Source organism: Sminthopsis crassicaudata, chromosome 2 (assembly GCF_048593235.1).
Source record: "Sminthopsis crassicaudata isolate SCR6 chromosome 2, ASM4859323v1, whole genome shotgun sequence".
Classification (NCBI taxonomy): Eukaryota; Metazoa; Chordata; class Mammalia; order Dasyuromorphia; family Dasyuridae; genus Sminthopsis; species Sminthopsis crassicaudata.
In genome coordinates this window covers 625,935,751-625,957,859 of record NC_133618.1, presented here as the reverse complement: position 1 = coordinate 625,957,859, position 22,109 = coordinate 625,935,751, and the positions used below count along the sequence as shown (strand labels likewise).

The window sequence follows — 22,109 nt, the reverse complement described above, 5'->3', positions numbered from 1 at the left end:
GAATAGAGTAGGTTAAAATGACCATAGTAATCCTGTATTTGATAAATTCAAAACACAAACTTTGGGAGAAGAAATCATTCTGAGAAAAATTGTTGGAAAAACTGAAAAAGAGTATGACAGAAACTAGGTATATATCTCACACCATGAGCAAATTAGAAGAGTATGAAATAGTTAACCTGTGACAACTATGGATAAATGAAGAATTTATTACCAAACAAGAGCTAGAGAGCAAGAGAGAAACCAAAAAAGAAACAGAGAAGACTACAGAACATAAAATGGTTTTTTTATTATATTAAAGTGATTTGCCCCAAAATACCAATGTAGCCAAGATTAAAAGAAATTTTTAAAAAAACAAGGAAAATTGCTTATAGCAAGTGTCTCTGATAAAAGCTTCATCTCTCAAATATGGAGAACTGAGTGACATTTTTATTAATATGAGTCATTCCCCAATTTCTAAATGTTCAAGGGATATGGACATGACTTTTTAAATGAAGAAATACAATATATATAATCATTTAAAAATCATAAATCATTTAAATTTGTTCTAAATGACTACTGATCAGAGGAATGCAAATTGAAACAACTCTGATACCATCTCGCACCTATCAATTTAGCTAACATGATGGAAAAAGAAAAGGAAAAATGCTTGAGGGAATGTGGGAAAATTGGGGTATTAGTGCACTATTGGTAGAGTTATGAACTAGTCTAACCATCCTGGATAACAATTTAGAACTATAACCAAAAAGGATATAAAACTGATCCTGAAATCCCACTACTAGGTTTTTATCCCAAAGAGATGCAAAAAGGGGGGGGGGGAGAAGAGGGATTTATATTTATAAAAACATTTATAGCAGCTCTTTTCATGGTGGCAAGGAATTGGAAATTGAAGGGATGCTCATCAGTTAGGAAATGGCTAAAAAGAGTCATAGCATATGATTGTCATGGGATACTACTACATTATAGAAAATGATGAGCAGAACACTTTCAAAAAAATCTGAAAAGACTTACATGAACTGGTGCAAATGAAGTAAGCAGAATCAGCAGCACACTATACATAATAGCAATATGTTGTAATAATCAACTGTGAATTATTTAGCTATTCTCAGCAATAAAAAGATTTAAGACAATTCTTTTTTTTCCTTAATATTTTATTTTCCCCAAATTATGTTTAAAATAATTTTAGCATTAACTTTATTATGTTTTAAGTTTCACACCCTATCTTTCCCCTCTCCTTGAGACAGTAACCAATCTGATATAGGATATGCATGTGACTTATAGAAAAACAATTCCATAGTAATTGCTTTTTAGAAGAATACAAAAGAAAAAATGGAGCAGGGAAGGGAAAAGTGTGTGTGTGTGTGTGTGTGTGTGTGTGTGTGTGTGTGAGAGAGAGAGAGAGAGAGAGAGAGAGAGAGAGAGAGAGAGAGAGAGAGAGAGAGAGAGAGAGAGAGAGAGAGAAAAGGAGGGAGGGAAAGAGAAGGAGGGAGGGAAAGAAGAAAAGAAGGAGAGGAAAAGGGAGAAGAAGTGGAAGAGGGAAGAAGGGGGAAGGGAGAGAGGGAGGAAGAGAGAGAAAGAGAGAAACAATATGCTTCAATCTGTATTCATACTTTCATCAGTTCTTTCTCTGGAGGCAGACTGCATTTTTCATCATAAGTTTTTTGGAATTATCATGAATGATTGCATTACTGAGAATAGTTATTATTTACAGCTAATCATTAATAAACATTAATATTGATGTTACTTTCTACAGTGTTTCCCTAATTCTGCTCACTTCACTTTGCATCAGTTCATGTAAGTCTTTTCAGGTTTTTTTGAAAGCATCCTGTGTCATTTCTTGATGAGCACAATAGTATTCTATTACAACTTGTTCAGTCCTTCTCCAATAGATGAATATCCCTTCAATTAACACATTTTTGTGACCACCAAAAGGGTGGTCATAAATAATTTGGGGCAGAAATAAATACATTTTTAAATACACACAAAAATTCATTTTTTTATTTAGTCCTTTGTTATAAGACCATAGTGGTATTGCTAAGTCAAAGAGTGTGCAGAGTTTTATAGCTTTTTGACAGAGTTCCAAATGAATCTATAGAATAGTGCTCTAAGATAAAGAACCTTTGATGAAAAATGCTATTCAGTACACAGAAGAACTGATAAAATGTGAATGAAGATCAAAGCAGACTATTTCTTTTTAAACTTTTTTTTCTTGGGGTTTTTAGTCTGTGATTTATTTTTTCAGAGCATGACTAATGTGGAAATGTATTTTACATGAAGTCACATATAAAACCTTTATCAAATTGCTTGCCTTTTCAATTATTTGGGAGGGGACGTATGAAGGGAATCCATGGGAGTAAAAGGCACTCTTTGTTCTCAGGACATGATAAAAAAGTTACCACATTTCCCTGGGAATGGAGAGATACAGCTGAGAGTCACAGTAAGTTGCTGACTGTGCAAGGATGTTCTCATGAACCATCCACTTGGTTATCAGCAGTTGACCCACTAGATAGGCTCTCCTCCAGTTGGTATTCCCTCATTGACCATGAAGTGTCCACAGAGTGCTCATGCTTGCTCTTTTCACAGTGATTGGAGAATGCTCACTGATTAGGCTTGCTAAAGTATCAAACAAAGGCTGTGCTGTTCAATAAACTTGAGTCTTTTCCTACCATCATTGGCTTCCATCCCATCAATCCATTCCTGAGACTAAGCTGGTCTCATGCTCTCCAACTGAAGCAGGAGTGACAGGGAGGGAGACTGGAACACAATTTGGAACTCAAAATCTTAAAAAAAAATAAAGGATAAATTATTTTCTAATTTTTGTAATTAGAAAAAATAAAATATTAAAATTCAAAAAATAAAAATAAAATGTTCTATCACAAATCCAGAAATATTCTTCCTTTGTATCAATATAAGGTTCTTAGGGAGAGCAGGCTCAAAGTTTTTTTTTGTTGCAAGCCATATATACTTCAGCTGACTCTAACTATAAGGGAGACCTTTATATGGTTCTGATCAAACTTCTGTTTTCACTCTGCTTGGCATTCCCATCTCAGACATTATTAATTCACCTAAAATCAGGAAAGAAATAGAAGCAAGGAATATCTGTCCATGGTCTGCATAACATACCAAGAAAGAAAAATTCAAGTATATTCTGCATTATTCAAAAAATGAGTCTCAAAGAGCTTATATATTAATGGGGATGATTATTATGTGTATGTATGTATATGTATATACATATATATATATATAACTTACATATATATATGTAATATGTAAGTGTGTACAAGATAGATACAGAGTAGAAGAAAAGTAACCTCAAAAGAGAAGGCTTGAGTGATTATGGAGACTGGGCATGTATAGAAAGTGGTATTTGAGGGACAGTTAAGTAGTGCAGTAGATAGAGCACCAACCCTAGAGTAAGGAGGATCTGAGTTCAAATTTGGCCTCAGACACTTAATACCTACTAGTGTGACTCTGGGCAATCACTTAACCACAACTGCCTCACAAAAAAAGAAAGAAAATATTATTTGCACTGAATCTTGAAAGAAGTCAAGGTTGGTCAGAGGTGGAAGTCAAGAGAGAGAGGATTGGCAAGTTATGGGGCATTTTTGGTTTTCACTCTGGCTTTCATCAGAGATTAGATTGAAAAAAGTGATCAAGGATCATATAAGAGAGGATATGGGAAAAAGAAAAAAGGAGAAAGCGAAAAGATCAAACTCTTGACCTATGACATCAATTTTTGGGTGACTTTTGGGTGTTGTTGTTGTTGTTGTTGTAGCTGTTGCAAAGGAAGGATTGTATTCGGAAGGTAAAAATAATCTGGGAAGAGAAACAAAACAAAAATGCTCACAGTTTACACTCATTTCCCAGTGTTTCTTTTCTGGATGTAGCTGATTCTGTCCATCATTGATCAATTGGAATTGGATTAGCTCTTCTCTATGTTGAAGATATCCACTTCCATCAGAATACATCCTCATACAGTATCATTGATGAAGTGTATAATGATCCCCTAGTTCTGCTCGTTTCACTCAGCATCAGTTGATGTATGTCTCTCCAAGCCTCTCTGTATTCCTCCTGTTGGTCATTTCTTACAGAACAATAATATTCCATAACATTCATATACCATAATTTACCCAATGATTCTCCAATTGATGGACATCCATTCATTTTCCAGTTTCTAGCCACTACAAAAAGGGCTGCCACAAACATTTTGGCACATACAGGTCCCTTTCCCTTTTTTAGTATTTCCTTGGGATATAAGCCCAGTAGTCCAGTAGTAGTACGGCTGGGTCAAAGGGTATGCACATTTTGATAACTTTTTGGGCATAATTCCCGATTGCTCTCCACAATGGTTGGATTCTTTCACAACTCACCAACAATACATCAGTGTCCCAGTTTTCCCACAGCCCCTCCAACATTCATCGTTATTTGTAACTGTCATCTTAGCCAATCTGACAGGTGTGTAATGATATCTCAGAGTTATCTTAATTTGCATTTCTCTGATCAACAGTGATTTGGAACACTCTTTCAAATGAGTGGAAATAGTTTTAATTTCATCATCTGAAAATTGTCTGTTCATATCCTTTGACCATTTATCAACTGGAGAATGGCTTGATTTCTTATACATTAAAGTCAATTCTCTGTATATTTTGGAGATGAGGTCTTTATCAGAACCTTTAACTGTAAAAATGTTTTCCCAATTTGTTACTTCCCTTCTAATCTTGTTTGCATTAGTTTTGTTTGTGCAGAAACTTTTTAATTTGATGTAATCAAAATTTTCTATTTTGTGATCAATAATGGTCTCTAGTTCTCCCTTGGACACAAACTCCTTCCTCCTCCACAAGTCTGAGAGGTAAACCATCCCATGTTCCTCTAATTTATTTATGATTTCATTCTTTATGCCTAAATCTTGGACACATTTTGATCTTATCTTAGTATGTGGTGTTAAATGTGGGTCCATGCCTAGTTTCTGCCATACTAATTTCCAGTTTTCCCAGCAGTTTTTGTCAAATAATGAATTCTTATCCCAAAAGTTGGGATCTTTGGGTTTGTCAAACACTAGATTGCTATTTTTATTCACTATTTTGCCCTGTGAACCTAACCTATGCCACTGATCAACTAGTCTATTTCTTAGCCAATACCAAATGGTTTTGGTGACTGTTGCTTTATAATATAGTTCTAGATCAGGTACAGTTAGACCACCTTCATTTAATTTTTTTTTCATTACTTCCCTTGAAATTCTTGACCTTTTGTTGTTCCATATGAATTTTGTTGTTATTTTTTCTAGGTCATTAAAATAGTTTCTTGGGAGTCTGATTGGTATAGCACTAAATAAATAGATTAGTTTAGGGAGTATTGTCATCTTAATTATATTCACTCAGCCTATCCAAGAGCACTGAATGTCTTTCCAATTATTTAAATCTGACTTTATTTTTGTGGCAAGTGTTTCGTAATTTTGCTCATATAATTCCTGACTTTCCTTTGGTAGATATATTCCCAAATATGTTATACTATCAACCGTTATTTTGAATGGAATTTCTCTTTGTATCTCTTGCTGTTGGATTGTGTTGGTAATGTATAAAAATGCTGAGGATTTATGTGGATTTATTTTGTATCCTGCAACTTTGCTAAAATTCTGAATTATTTCTAATAGCTTTTTAGCAGAGTCTTTGGGGTTCTTTAAGTATACCATCATGTCATCTGCAAAGAATGATAGTTTGATTTCCTCATTTCCTACTCTAATTGTTGAATCTCTTTCTCAGCTCTTATTGCCAAGGCTAGCATTTCTAGTACTATATTGAATAGTAATGGTGATAGTGGGCAACCTTGTTTCATTCCTGATCTTATAGGGAAAGGTTCTAGTTTATCGCCATTACATATGATGTTTACTGACGGTTTTAAATATATGCTCATTATTATTTTAAGGAATAGTCCATTTATTCCTATACTCTCAAGCGTTTTTAGTAGGAATGGATGTTGGATTTTATCAAATGCCTTTTCTGCATCTATTGAGATGATCATATGGTTTTTCTTAATTTGATTATTAATATGGTCAATTATACTAATAGTTTTCCTAATATACAACCAGCCCTGCATTCCTGGTATAAATCCCACTTGGTCATAGTGTATTATCCTGGGGATGATTTTCTGAAGTCTATTTGCTAATATCTTATTTAAGATTTTAGCATCAATATTCATTAAGGAAATTGGTCTATAGTTTTCTTTCTCAGTTTTCGATCTACCTGGTTTAGGTATCAGTACCATGTCTGTGTCATAGAAGGAATTTGGTAGGACTCCTTCAATCCCTATTTTTTCAAATAGTTTATATAGCATTGGAGTTAATTGTTCTTTAAATGTTTGGTAGAATTCACATGTAAATCCATCTGATCCTGGGGATTTTTTCTTAGGGAGTTGGTTAATAGCTTGTCCTATTTCTTTTTCTGAGATGGGACTATTTAGACTACTTACTTCTTCCTCTGTTAATCTAGGCAAGCTATATTTTTGAAGGTATTCTTCCATTTCATTTAAGTTATCGAATTTATTGGCATAAAGTTGAGCAAAGTAGCTCCTAACTATTGTTCTAATTTCCTCTTGATTAGTGGTGAGTTCTCCCTTTTCATTTTCAAGACTAACAATTTGCTTTTTCTCTTTCCTTTTTTTAATCAGATTTACTAAGGGTATGTCTATTTTGTTGGTTTTTTCATAGAACCAACTCTTAGTTTTATTAATTAATTCAATCGTTTTTTTTTTACTTTCAATTTTATTAATCTCACCTTTTATTTTTTAAATTTCAAGTTTTGTGTTTGTCTGGGAGTTTTTAATTTGTTCCTTTTCTAGCAATTTGAGTTGTAAGCCCAATTCGTTGGCCCTCTCTTTCTCTATTTTATGCAAGTAGGCCTGTAGAGATATAAAACTTCCCCTTATTACTGCTTTGGCTGTATCCCACACATTTTGGTATGATGTCTCATTATTGTCATTTTCTTGGGTGAAGTTATGAATTATGTCTATGATTTGCTGTTTTATCCAATCATTCTTTAGTATAAGATTATTTAGTTTCCAATTATTTTTTGGTCTATTTTCCCCTGGCTTTTTATTAAATGTAATTTTGATTGCATTGTGGTCTGAAAAGGATGCATATACTATTTCTGCCTTACTGCATTTGATTTTGAGGTTTTTATGCCCTAGTATATGATCAATTTTTGTATAGATTCCATGAACTGCTGAGAAGAAAGTATACTCCTTTCTGTCTCCATTTAGCTTTTGTCAAAGATCTATCATATCAAACTTTTCTAGTATTCTATTTACCTCTTTGACTTCTTTCTTATTTATTTTGTGGTTTGATTTATATAATTCTGAGAGTACAAGGTTGAGATCTCCCACTATTAAAGTTTTGCTGTCTATTTTTTCTTGAAGCTCTCTTAATTTCTCTTTTAAGAATTTAGATGCTGCACCACTTGGTGCATATATGTTTAATATTGATACTGCTTCATTATTGATGTTTTAGCAGGATATAATGCCCTTCCTTATCTCTTTTAATTAGATCAATTTTTGTTTTTGCTTGATCTGAGATGAGGATGGCTACCCCTGCTTTTTTGGCTTTGCCTGAAGCATAATAGATTCTGCTCCACCCTTTTACTTTTAGTTTGAATGTCTCACCCTGTTTCAGGTGTGTTTCCTGTAAACAACATATAGTAGGATTCTGACTTTTAATCCAGTCTGCTAACTGCTTCCTCTTTATGAGGGAGTTTTACCCCATTCACATTTATGGTTAGAATAACTAATTCTATATTGCTTGCCATCCTGTTAACCCCTGCTTATGCTTTTCTCCTTTCCTTCCCTCTTACCCCCCTACCCAGTATTCAACTTGTGAACACCACTTGCTTTTCACAGCCCTCCCTTTTTAGGATCCCTCCCTTACCTTAAAGTTCCTCCCCTTATTTTACCCCTTTTCCTCACAATTTCTGTTTTCCCTTCCCCTTAGCTTACTCCTTCCCTCTCACTTTTCAATGAAATGGAAGAAGTTTCACCATAAATCGAATATGTCTGTTGATACACACTATGTTCATCTCCCTCCTTTCTTTCTCTCAGATATAATAGGTTACCTTTGCCTCTTTATGAGATGTAGTACCACCACTTTACTCTTTTTTTAATGATATAATTTCCTTTCCACCTCTAGTTTCTAGGACAAATTATACATATGTTCTTTACACATTTTTATGGCAGAAGTATAGTTCTCAAGATTTCTTTTTACCTTTTTAGAAATCTCTTCAGTTCTGTATTTGAAGATCAAACATTTTATGTAGGTCTGGTTTTTTTCATTAAGAATAGATGGAATTCATTTATTTCATTAAATGTCCATCTTCTTCCCTGAAAAAAGATGCTCATTTTTGCTGGGTAAGTTATTCTTGGCTGCATCCCAAGTTCCTTAGCCTTTCAGAATATCATGTTCCAGGTCCTTCATTCTTTTAATGTGGACGCTGCTAGATCCTGGGTTATCCTTATTGTGGCTTCTCCATATCTGCTTTTTTCTAGCAGCTTCCAGTATTTTTTCCTTTGTCTGATGGTTCTTGAACTTGGCCACTATATTTCTTGGCGTTTTGATTTTAGGGTCCCTTTCAGTAGGTGATCGATGAATTTTTTCAATGTCTATTTTACCCTCTGTTTCCAAAACATCTGGGCAGTTCTCTTTGATAATTTCCTCGAAAATAGTGTCCAAGCTCTTTTTTTCCTCACATTTTTCAGGGAGTCCGATTATGCTCAAATTGTCTCTCCTGGATCTGTTTTCCAGGTCTGTTGTCTTTCTAATAAGGTACTTGACATTCTTTTCAATTGTTTCATTTCTCTGGTTTTGCTTGACTACTTCTTGGTTTCTTCTTGATTCATTCATTTCTACTTGTTCGAGTCTAATTTTCAATGATGTATTTTCTTCATTCACTTTTTTATATCTTTTTGTAATTGTCCAATTGTGTTTTTAAGTGAGTTTTTTTCTTCTATGGAATTTTTTTCCATTTTATCCATTTTATTTTTTAGAGAGCTGTTTTCTTTTTCCAGCTCACTAATCCTGTTTTCCTTGGAGTTTTTTGCCTTTTTCAATTCACTAACCCTGTTTTCCTTGGAGTTGTTTACCTTTTCCAATTCACTAATTTTGTTCTCAATGATTTGTTTTCTTTATCCACTCTGTCTTTAAATGTGTGGAATGACTTCTCCAGGCTCTCTTGCCAAGCTTCCCATTTCTCTTCTAGCTCTCTTTTGAAAGCCTTTTTGATTTCCTCTATGAGATTCTTTTGTATTGAGGAGCAGATCATATCCCCCTTAGGGGATTCCTCTGGGGACAGTCTGTTTTTAGTCTCCTCAGTATTTGAAGTCTGTTCTCTCTCCATATAGAAGCTGTCAATGGTTAGAGCCCTTTTGAATTTTTTGTTCATTTTGTCAGAGCAGGAATTGAAGAAAACAAATTGACAAGAGAAACAATCAGTCTGTTTTTGGGGGGATGGGGCTGGATGGTGTTAATGGGCTTCCTCTACAGACTGGGGGGGAGGGCAGCAGTGAGGCACTAACAGGACAGTGATGGCTGCGCTGGGCTGCACTCTGAGGCTCTGAGAACGCACTGAGTCAGTCCAGGTGGGGGTTGGGAGTGGCCGGGTTTGGAGAGACACTAGCTTTCTGGGGTTTTATTCTTCACCTCTGGTGTTTACACCCTCTCCACTGCTCCAGCCTTGCTGCCAAGACAGAGTATCCGCACTGGGGTAAAAGTCTTTTTGCAGAAACGGCAGAGATCGTACCCCTCCCCCTCTGGTCTGAGCTGTGTGAGCTGCCTGTCTTGCTCTGGCTTGCCTGCCCTCAATCTGTGCCCAGTCTGTTCGACCCTCTCCCGAGCAAACACAGACCTTCTCTGGTGAATTTCAAGGATGTCTTCTCTTGGTGATTATTTGTGGGTTTCTTTTCTGGTCAAGCATTAACTCTGAGGTCTGTCATGAAGTAAGTCCTGAGAGAAAACATGGAGCTCAAGCAGCTGTCTGCTTCCACGCCGCCATCTTGGCCGGAAGTCATTTTGGGTGACTTCTAAGGCAATATATTCAGGTAGGTAAGGAGTGTCATAAAAGGCTTGAGGGAGCATCAAAGGGATGGAACAAACTCAAGGGAATAGAAAATGAATAAGAGAAGGTGAGAAAGATTGCCCTGCTACTCTGATGGTTCAGGTGAGAGAAAATAATAGAAAACTTATATGTTGCCCAAATAGCATGACATTATGACTTCTTTTAGCTCTGTTCTTTCAACTCTGTTGAATAGCAAAGGAGTTAAATGATAGGAGTAATCCAAGTCTGAGGTCTGGCAAGGTATTTATAATACAACAAAGAGGCAAAGGATACCAAGATTACTTTGAAGGAGCTGAAAGTATGAAAGAGGAAAGATGCTGCCTATATAGATTTGAAGGTTTGCAAAAATATTGAAGGGTAGAGAGATTGAAGGTCCTAGAGCTGAAATTATGAAGGAGGGAAGATGCTGCCTATTTAGATTTGAAAGTTTGCAAAAGTGTTGAAGGGTAGAGAGATTGAAGGTCCTGGTATGGGTTAAGTACAAGATGAGGAGTCAAAAGATAAAAGAAGGGATGGAATTATAAGGAATTATCTTTTTGGTATGTGGATAGTTTTGCTATTAAAAGGAAGGGAAAAGAATATTTGTGCAAGAAAAGATGACAAAGCACATTTGCAAAGAAATACAATCTCTTAGATAAATTAGCAAGGACAGATTCATCTAAGAATGAGCTAGAGATTTGGGTCTTAGATAAATATACCAAGGGGCCCTGTTCAAAGTAGAAACAATGTCTGAGCTAAGGAGAGCTGCAAAATATCTGTAATCTATTAACCAAATACTTAATAATATCACCCTAAGAAGGTCACTTAATTCTTGTAAACCTCAGTTTCCTTATTTGTAGAGTGAGAGGGGGTAGACTCAATAATAGGCTTTGTCTCTATTCATTTGTTTATTCCTCCACTCCTGGCTCTCCATAATTCTTTCTCCAGGATAACCAATAGTCTTCTCAACCTGGAATTCACTCCACTCCAGCTGCCTTTGCATCCTGGAAGATACTTTTTCTTCTATGTCTCTTTCCTCTGATAGGCCAGTTCCTCCGCAAGCTTCCATTTTAAGGAAAATACCCCAAGGAGATTAGAGAAAAGTGAGGAAAACCCCACATGTAAAAATATTTATGGAAGCAAATTTTTTTTAACAAATAGGCCTTCCCCCCCCTTCTTTGTATGCTTTTGGGATATAGGGTATGCATAGATTTAAAACTTTTGGGGCGTAGTTCCAAATTGTTCTTCAGAATAGTTAGATTGATTCACAACTTCACTAAACTGGTGTCCCAGTTTTCCCACATCTCCTTCCATCCAACATTTTCCTTTCTTGTCATATTAGCCAATTTCTTATATGTGAGGTGATATCTCAGAGTAGTTTTAATTTGAATTCCTCTATGTAATAGTGATTTAGAGGATATTTTCATATAACTATAGCTTTGATTTCTTTATCTGAAAAGTGCCTATTCATATCTTTTGGCCATTTGTCAACTGGGGAAGAACTTAGATTTTTATAAATTTGACTCATTTCTCTGTTTATGTGAAAAATGAACCCTTTATCAAATATATTTGTTACAAAAATAATTTTGGCTCTATTGGTTTTGCTTTGCATTTTTCTTTCATTGATTCCTTTGATATTCTTAAGCTTTTGTTCACTCAGATGAATTTGATTATTATTTTAGCTCCATAAAATAATTATTCAATAGTTTTATTGTTATGACACTGAATAAATAGATTAATTAATCAGAATTGTTATTTTTATTATATTGGCTCAACCTACGCATGAGCAATTAGTATTTTTTCAATTGTTTAGATCTGACCTTATTTGTATGAAAAGTGTTTTCTAGTTGTGTTTATATAGTTCTTGGGTTTGTCTTGGACGGTAGATTCCCAAGCATTTGATATTATCTACAGTTATTTTAAATGGAATTTTACTTTTTATCTTTTGCTGCAGAATTTTGGTTGCAATGCAGCTTCTTCTCTTGTTATTCCAAATTGTAAACGTAAAGCTCAGGCAGCCTGATGATATTTAGAATGAGATTTCTGGGCTTCTTGACTGGCCTTTTTGATCAACTTGTGAATGATCCCACCATTCTGGGGAACAATTTGTAACAATGCCCAAAGAGCTATAAAACTGTACTTATCCTTTGTTCCAGCAGTGTCACTATTGGATCTGCATCTCAAAAAGATAATTAAAGAAGAAAAGGACCTACACATGCAAAAATGTTTGTAGTAGCTCTTTTTATAGTGGCAAGGAATTGGAAATTGAATAAATGGCTACAAGTTAAGGTATTTGAATGTAATGGAATATTGTTATTCTATAAGAGGTGATCAGCAGGCTGATTTCAGCAAAATCTGGAAAAACTTACATGAGCTGATGTTGAGTGAAGTGAACAGAATTAGGAGAACATTATGTAATAACAACTATAATAGTCTTAGCTCTTCTCAGCAATATGGTGATTCAAGACAACTTCAATAGACTTCAACAGATTTCAGGATGGAAAATGTCATCTGCATCTAGAGATAGAACTATGGTATCTGAATGCAGATCAAAGTATACAATTTTGACCCTTTGGGGGTTGTTTTTTTCTTTCTCATTTTTTTCCCCATTTTGGTCTGATTTTTCTTTCATAACATGTCAAATAAATTGTGGTATGTGATTGTGATAGAAGATATTGTGCTGTAAGAAATGGTGAGTAGGGTACTATCAGAAAAAAAAAAAACAGGAAAGACTACTATAAGCTGATGCTACATGAAAGGTACTGTATACAAAGTAACAGCAATATTGTAAAGTTATCAGCTAAATGGCATTATAATTCTCAGGAAAACAATGATCCAAGACCACTCTGAAAGACTTATGATGAAAAATGTTTTCTGTACCCAGAAAAAGAACTGATGGTGTCTGAATAGAGATTGTAACATACTTTTCCAACTTTATTTTTTGAAGATTGTTTTTGGCTTATGTTTTCTTTCACAACATGACTAATATGGAAAATTTTACATTGCTACATATGTATAACTTACATTGAGTTACTTATTTTCTCAATGAGAGGGAATGGGAAGGATGAAAAGGAGAAAGTCTGAAACTCAAAATTTTAAAATAAATGTTAAAAATTATTTTTATATGTACCTGGGGGGGAAATAAAATACTAAATGAAAAAAATCTGTTAAAATATATTTCAATTATACATAATTGAATGTGTACCAATTATACTTAAGGTTTCCTCTACATTTATGCACTCAAAAACAGATTCCAAGAAAGAGTATATGCAGACTTAATCAGATAGCCCAAAGAATCATGACACAAAAAGGTTTAGAACCTCACTTTTAGTGCTTGTCTTGCTCCTGACTCCTTCACTTTCCCTCTCTGCTCTCTTTAATCTCTCCCTCTGGTACTATAACTTAGTGACCTTTAAAGTTTTAAAATCTTAGATCCTAAAATCCTAAGAACCTATGAACTCTCTCAGAGCTCCCTGAAAAATCACTAGAGGAATATTGGATACTTCTGCACTTGCCAGCCTAACTAGGGCTGAGACTCTAGACCTCAAAGGCATCATATATATCATTATTTGTCAGAAGGGCAAATGCCAGTCTGGAAGTGAAGAATAATTGCATTACAATACTAAATGGAACAAACTGGGAAGATATCAAATCTAATGTTGGAGACCTTGAAAAAGGTGAGCATTCAGCCAGAACAAATTGTAGCAACAAGAATGTGGAAAGAGATAAATAGAACCTAAAATTATGGTCATTCTTTCCCAATCAAAATCAGTTCTGCTGTCCATTGAAGGAACCCAATAAGAATTATGATATCAGATAAAGTGATTTTAAAGATTGTGACAAATTTTTGCCTCTGATGAATAATATTTCTCCCTGAAATAATAGATAGGAATAAAATCTATTTGAGAAAAGTCATGCTAATAGGATTTGTGGATCTCAGAGGTTTTGATAAGTGGCAAGAATCAAAATATAGATGTGAATTTCTGGAAATTGGCAAGCAACCAAATTCAGTTTGATGCACAGTGGATAGAGTCAAGAACACCTGTGCTCAAATTATGCTTCAGACACTTCCTAGCTGTGTGACTTTGGGCAGATCAGTGAGCTCAATTTTCCTCAACCATAATAAGAAGATAATAATAGCCTCTATCTCCCAGAGTTATTATGAAAACCAATGCTTTGGAAACCTTAAACCTCTGTGTAAATGCTAGCTATTACATGAACATATAAAGTGTCTATGTATCATATTATTATATATAATGCTAGCTATAGGTCTATCCATCACATCCATCACATTTGATCATTGTATAATCTTGCTGTTGTCATGTACAATGCTGGTTCTGCTCACTTCACTTAGCATAATTCATATAATTTTCTCCAGGTCTTTCTGAAATTATACTGCTGATCATTTCTTGTGGAATAATAATATTCCATTACATTCATATACCATAACTTATTCAGCCATTCTCTAACTGATGGGCATCCCATTGATGGGCATTTATTCAATTTCAATTCCTTGACACTACATATTTTTGCCCATATGGGTCCTTTTCTTTTTTTATGAGATAATATTTGTAAAGCACTTAGCAAAGTACCTGGTACAAAGTAGGTGCTTAATAAATGCATATTTCCTTCCTTCCTGATAAGAGTATAGAATACTACATACAGTATCAGACTCAATCTGTATTAATCTTTGTTTCTTAACAGTTTTTTTCACTGTTGGAGGAAAATGGAAAAAGAAAAAATATGCAAAAGTGACTTTATTGGTAAAAAAAGTATAAATTTTAAAAAATATATATAAATTGGGGCAGCTATGTGGCACAGTGGATAGAGCACCAGCCCTGAATTCAGGAGGACCCGAGTTCAAATCTGATCTCAGACACTTAACATTTCCTAGCTGTGTGACCCTGGGCAAGTCACTTAACCCCAATTGCCTCGGAGGGGAGGAATATACATATATACATATATATATATATAAATTTCACTCTGGCTACAGGATAGCTATTTTGGAGTATGAGCCATCCAAAATGGGCCAAAACTGCCACCTGTATGCTCAAATCAACGCAATTGAGCCATCCCAGTTGCTCCATGAATAATTTCTTTAGACTCTGTTTAGACCCCTCTCTGCAGAAGTGGATCCAATTGATAGTTGAAAAGGGGGACACTATAGCCCTTTACTAAAAGAAATAACTGCCTAAGAATGTAGAGATGTCCAAGAGTTGTTAGTTAGTTAGGTTGTGTTAGGAAATAATGACCATCTCTTTCACTATAAGGATGTTAAGCTTTAAGTGAAGGTTGAATTTCCTCAATTATGCTAGAGATAGAATTCTTCTTTATAGCATACATTGGATTTAGGATATTAACATGGATTGATTTTCCATTTTTTAATTTTTTAATCTTGCCAGGGAAGGATCTCAAATAGTCTTCTCTCACTGTCATTGTATTAGCCTCTGAGGAATCATTGAAAAATTGCAGCTTAGATCATTAATTCTTCTAAAGAGTTCAAAGCATATCATAGCTTTGCATCATTTCTCATAATCTTTCTGAGTAAAAATGCACACTGACATCTTAGGAGGACAGGTAGGTGGGTCAAGTATTTGGAGTGTTAGGCCTGGAATCAGGAAGATCTGAGTTCAAAACCAATCTATCACACTTACAGGCTGTGTGACTTTCAGAAAGATATTTGCCTCAATGTCCTTATCTATAAAATGGGAATAATAATAGTATCTGCCTCCCAGGGTGGCTGTAAGGATGAAGTCATTTTAAAGTGCTTAGTTAGCACTGTGTCTGGCACATAGTAAGCACTATATAAATGTTTGCTATGATGATGATATGATGATAGGAGGGGAAATGAATAGAGGACCTGCCTCAGGAATCAGGAAGATGCATCTTTCTGACTTCAAATCTAGCTTCAGAGACCTACTAGTGATGTGATCCTAGGCAAGTCACTTAATTCCATTTGCCTTAGTTTCCTCATCCATAAAATGAGCTGAAGAAGGAAATGCCAAACCACTGCAGAATCTCTGCCAAGAAAAATCTCATTAGGGGGTCACAAAGAGTCTGATAACTGAAAAAACGTGAATAATGATAACATAGATTAAGAAGAGGAAGAGGAGGAGGGAATATTTTTCTAAGGTCACACACTGAGCTGGAGGCTCCCTTTTCTACAAAGGGAAATATAGAGTTTCTTCCATTCCCCTCTTCCCTACTTTGGACCCCTATATTGGTCAGCACATACCTGTATGCTATTAAAATCAGAGAAGCAGGAACAGTATTCTCTCTCCTATGATGAGAATTTCTGTTGGCAGCAAAGAAAAGAGTCGCAAATATAGATTTTTGGCTTTTATTCACTAGCGTACAGAGTGTATACGATATACAGAGCCTACATTGTATGCACACCTGTGCATATATTCCATTCAGTGGCATTTATATTGTGATTTTTTTAAAATGTAGTACATTTATTGAAGAGAGTAGAGCATTGCAATTCTAAGGAGGCTGCTACCTAGGGACTTTCCCCACAATTGTATTACCCTGTGTGGCTTGTCTCTATAGAAAGTGAGATGCATTGGATAATGCTATGAAATGCTGAGGATTTAGTCACAGAAAACACCAAGTGTTGAGCAGTGATAACTTTATGTCACAAGCTCTGTGCCAATCACACTTTTTGGTCCCACTTTATTCTTTAAGACATGTCTGGAAGCTTAGAAGTTAGAGGGCAAATATTATGCCTCAATTTCCCTGCCTCAGTTCCCCTTACTTGTTCTACTTCAGTTTCCCTGGTCATTAAATTGAGATAATTAGGGTTATAGAGCTCTGGCCACTGGCATTTCAAAGGGTCATAAAACTTCAGATATCTTATCTCAAATACTTGGGTATCATCTGGGCCCAGACCTCCTGTCTCCAGCTAGTCCATCTTCTTGACCCCTAACTTGTCAGAATTAAAAAATTATGGTCCTTTCCACTTGTCCAGTGCTCTGTCCCGCTGCCTTGCCTTTATTTCCCTGATCGATGGAGCCCTATAAAAGTGTCTGGAATTACTTGCTCATTGCTGGATGCTTTGAGACAAGAGTCTGATCCAGCTGGCTGGCTATGGCTAATATAGCTACACTAGTCTAAATTCTCCACTATTAAAATATTAAAAGCCCTAATCTCTGTCTTGCCTCAGTTTCTCCAGCATTACACATAAAACAGGAGCCAGGTGTCCAGAGTATTTACTCATAAGGACCACAAAAAGAGCATATTTCTTGTGGTGCTTCTTAAAGAGCTGAATTCAAGATTCTTCCTCTAGGTGGCTCTGGTATAGGGGCCTTCTTCAGCCCTCAGTTTTCTTTTATAAAATTAAAGAGTTGGACTAGATAGCCTTTGAGGTCCCTTTCAGCTCTAGCTTTGTGATCCTATGACCTTCTCAGGAAGAGAAGCATTTTTCATGGCATATAAATGCATTATAAGGATTTAACAAAAATAACTATCATTTAAGCAGATACAAATCAAATCTTTGACTCTCCCATGAGTACCAGACCTGGAACATCCACCATGTCTAAAATCCAGGTCATTATTTTCTTCCTCATTTCAAATTAACTAAGCCTTTCAATTTTTCTATTTCCATAAGTAGGGTGACTATCATTGCTGCCATGGGCCATGGCCAGATTCAGCCTTTTTTTTCCTTTTACTCTGAAAAAAAGAAGTCCAAAAAAGGAAGCTGACAAAAGGCTCATTTTGATCATTGTCTCCACTTGGGATTTTCTCTGATAAAATATCCAAATTGGGTTCTGTAGAGTTAATGTCTGAGTCTCCCTGAATGAGGGTAATTGATTCTGAGAAGAGCTTTCATACAAGCACTCAGAGTAACAGCCTTTATTTCATCCCATAGGGAGAGAGGTTCTGGGATCCAGAAAGTTCAATGTATCAAGAACCAATGACAAACAGGTAAATGACTGGAAGTACCAGCAGGGTAGGAGTCTGGGTAGAAGCTAGGTAACTGACAGAAGGCACCAACAGTAAGATGTAGTATCCTGAGGCAATCTACTGCCCACTATCCCCAAAGTTTGTTGTTTCTCTTCATGTGCTGTTGTTGACTTTTGGATTTCTCTGAATGATGAGATTACTCATCTGCCCTTAGGGTATATAACTGAATCCTTTTTGTCCGATTTCATGCCAACACCCAATCTATCACCCAAATCCTGGAATGACTATATAATGAACACATCAAACCCCAACTGGAAAAAAAAAAATGATGCTGAAAAAACTGAAAAAAATGAACCCAACATTATTCCTAGCCAGCTGAATGGAAAACTGATTCACTTTCAGATAGACATACAGCTTGGAGATTGGAGAAAAGGTCCCAGTTACATTCAGCTCCCATCTTCCTGCCTCAATCTCTCTTCCAGCAGGTTACTCATTTTGAGGAATCAACCCTAACTCCAGCTCCAGAGTTTGAAGAAATTTGCCTCTTCAGGCCACAAACCTGTTTTCTACTAAATTTGTTTTGTTTTTTAAATACTTCAAGAACTTGGATGAATTTTCTGAATTTTTTTCTGAGTCTTGCTACCATTTGTGACATCCATAAATAAGTCATAGAAATCTAAAAACTTAATATTTTTGGAAGGAAGGAAGTGACCCAAGCTTTTCTTTTCCCTGAAACAAGGTAGGGAGAAAAAAGAAGATAGAAGGACCCTAACGCCTCAAAGTAGTATATTACTTATGACATATATTTGAACAATCTTTTATCCTTTTCCAAATGATTTAATATTTATCACCCCATTTAATACAATCAAATTACGAATAGGCAGGTTATTTTCACCCCCATTTTACAGATGACAAAAACTGAGGCTCAGATAATTAAGGTGGTATTATAGAGCAAATTTATAAAAAAGTCATGGTTGGTCAGTAGCAGTTGACTATTAGCCATGATACTAAATCACAACACAATGTCTACATGGTATAAATAAACAAACTACCTCATCATTATACAGTTATCATTGTCATATGGATGTAAAGAAAGACAAATGTTATTAGTAAGACTCATAAAAACAGTCAAGAATGTTTTAGAATTAGGACCATAACCAAGATCCAGGTGTTAAGGTTCTATGTGAATATTTATTTACGCCTTAGAAATTGGAAAACAGATCAGGGCTTGTTTTATTGTTTCATTCATTGCCAAGACTTAAGAAAGTGACACAGAAAAAAAAAATGTTAATCTTGCTAATTAATTAAACTTCAAAATTGCTGGGATAGCTTTTTTCCTCCTGGAGAGTCAAATATTAAAAATTTCCCAGAGCAGGTATGCCCAGAAGTAATTTTGAGTGATAGAAGGACGTACCAGGGTAGGACACATCTTGTGTGTCAGAATCTAAGAAAGTGGCAGGATGTGGTGAGCCCAACATGCCAGGAAGCTTGTTTTAATCTTGGGAAGGGGAGGCTAATTGCAGGTTTCTGAAAGTCTCCTTAGAAAGGCTATTTTTTTTGGCAGCAATGTTAAGACCACAGTAGATGGAGAGATTAGAGTTAATTAGAGGTAAATAATAAACTAGATGAAAGGTAACCAGAACTCAGACTGGGATGGTAATTGTTTAAATGGAGAATGAGAGAATTCCACGGAAGCTGGAAGTGACTCAGGGACCAGGCAATCTCCCACATAAAAAGAAGGAATTCCTACTGCAACAAACAAGCAAGTAGTAGTCCAGGTTCTCTTTGATGATCTCCAGGGAAAGGAGACCATAGGACCTATTCTGGCAGCCTCTTTCACTTCTGGACAGCTCAATTACTATGAGGGTTTCCTTACATTCAGCCTAAAGTATTTCTTTTTCAACTTCACCCACGGTGATTGGTCCTTTTCTACTTTCTCCTCCCCTTCATTATCTCCGTCTGACCACTCAGTAAAGTGGTATTTAGAGCTAGTGATGGAAGGAATCCATGGATATTATCAGGTTCAACTTCTAAACTCATTCAGGAAAGGTTTCTGCAACATCCCACACAAATGATTGTCCAGCCTCCTAATGAACACTTCTGCTGGTATGAACCTCATTTCTTCCCTCATCTCTATTCACAAGAGTCTTGGTGGGGACTCTATCCAACTTAATCCCCAACAGCTGTGTGGAAATTGGGGCAACAAGGTTGCCATCAACTTCCATAATGCTCCCTGATTGGCTGGCAAATAAACCTAGAAATAAGGTTAAGAGGTAATAGAAGGAAGGCATAAGGGCATCTTCTGAATCTCTACCTTATTATGCAGCTTTGCAGGAACAGATTTCTGACTTAAATGATGCATTCTATTGGTTACCCTACTTCTACTTGTACCTGGATGATCTCAATAGCCTCCTACCCATACCCCTTATCTTCACTTTCTTTTTTTTTTTTTTTTCCTTTTCTGAGGCTTGGGGTTAAGTGACTTGCCCAGGGTCATACAGCTAGGAAGTGTTAAATGTCTGAGATCAGATTTTAACTCGGGTCCTCCTGAATTCAGGGCTGGTGCTCTATCCACTGCTGCCCCCCTTACCTTCATTTTCTATGTCCTCCAATCAATCTTACCTACCAGATTAATCTTACACCTCATCTTTCATCAGGACAGTACTATGCTCAGCAAGCTTCTCTAACTTTCCTTTGAAGTCTAAACATAAAATCCAAATGCCTCTGCCTGTCTTTCTAGGCCCTGTAAAGTCTAGCTCTACTCTGCCCTTTCCAGTTTATTTCCTTTTAATTCTCAACATTTACCCTCTGACAGCATGATTTTCTCTCTGCCTCATCCAGAACACAGTCAAGTCTACTTTTGTAAGCTCCTGCCTTGTTTTTGAATGGAATCACTGTCATTTTCTCCTCTGCTAAGTTCATTCTATCTAGTGCTCAAGGCCCCAATTAAATCCCTCCTCCTCTAGCAATCTGCTCCCTTCCTCTTGAACATCTACAAAACGTGTAGTCTGCTCCATAAACCCTGAGGCTATAATTATTTATTTATTTTTGATTGATTGTAAATCTAATAGATTTTGTCAGTGTGTTCCTGAAATCCAGATGCACTGGGTCTGCCATATTTCCCTGCCACACCAGGCTAGGAATGCTATACAAAGGAAATGATGTGATTGGGGTATGACATCTTAGTAAATCTTGCCCCAGTGCTCTATCTATGGCCCTTCACTGAAGCCAAGCCTCAAGTGCCTTGCAATTATGAATAGATAAATGTAATGATGATTCTTGTTTCTCTCCCTAGAAGATTAGTAAGGACCATATCTAATAGTGATACATCCTTCACTCTCTGGGTCCTGGTCTAAGACACAATGGCTTTGCAATCTGTCAGAATTTTAGGCACTTTATTAAATTAAGACTATGTAAGATATGTAGGATATATTTTATTATTTGCCATCTAGGGGAGGGGATGGAGGGAAAAAATTTGGAACACAAGGTTTTGCAAGGGTAAACATTGAAAATTATCTATACATATGTTTTGTAAATAAAAGCTTTATTTTAAAAAAAAAAGACTATATAGGGGCTTGCCTACTTGATAAAGAGAAAGTCCTTACAGGAGAGCTCTCCTTACCAATAAAATCAGTTCCTGTCCCCTTTCCCATATTCCATCTTAATGCAATGCTTTCTAGATGCATGGATTAGACTTACTGGAGTCTTATTGACTAAGGGAGGGCCCTTACAGAAATTTAACTCTAATGCCTCACTGGGGCATGGGGGTAAAGGTGTGTTGGAGTCAGTTTGAACCAACTCCTAAGAGCTGATTGCTAGTTTTCATTGTGAACACTTGCACTTTGGTAATCACAAAAAGTATAAAGCAGAATTGGATTTGTTGTTTGTTGATATGATAATCTAGACTTAAGAAATTATAAATAATAGAGAATAAATATAAAGTCAGTCACCAGTATGTGATAGAAGAATAGCCTACCTAATGGGAAAACAGCCATAAAGGTACTCAATAAATATTTGCTGAGAAAAGGAATGAGTCAGAAAGCTTGTGAGTGTGAGGGAATATTCAGCATATCAAAAGAACTGGATATTCTCATGAAACCATCCTCAGGCTTACCTTAAAGTTAAAGCTCCTCAGGA

The 22,109-nt window shown here is 36.0% G+C and overlaps 1 long non-coding RNA gene across 1 annotated transcript in view; it reads right to left on the bottom strand.

Annotated features, from left to right (window-relative positions):
* Window positions 1-1,145: 1,145 nt before the first annotated feature.
* LOC141558729 (uncharacterized) overlaps window positions 1,146-22,109 on the bottom strand; it is a 45,626-nt gene continuing 24,662 nt past the window's right edge. The window contains exon 3 of the long non-coding RNA XR_012487129.1: window positions 1,146-2,777. This is a non-coding gene — a long non-coding RNA (uncharacterized LOC141558729). The remainder of the gene's footprint in view (window positions 2,778-22,109) is intronic.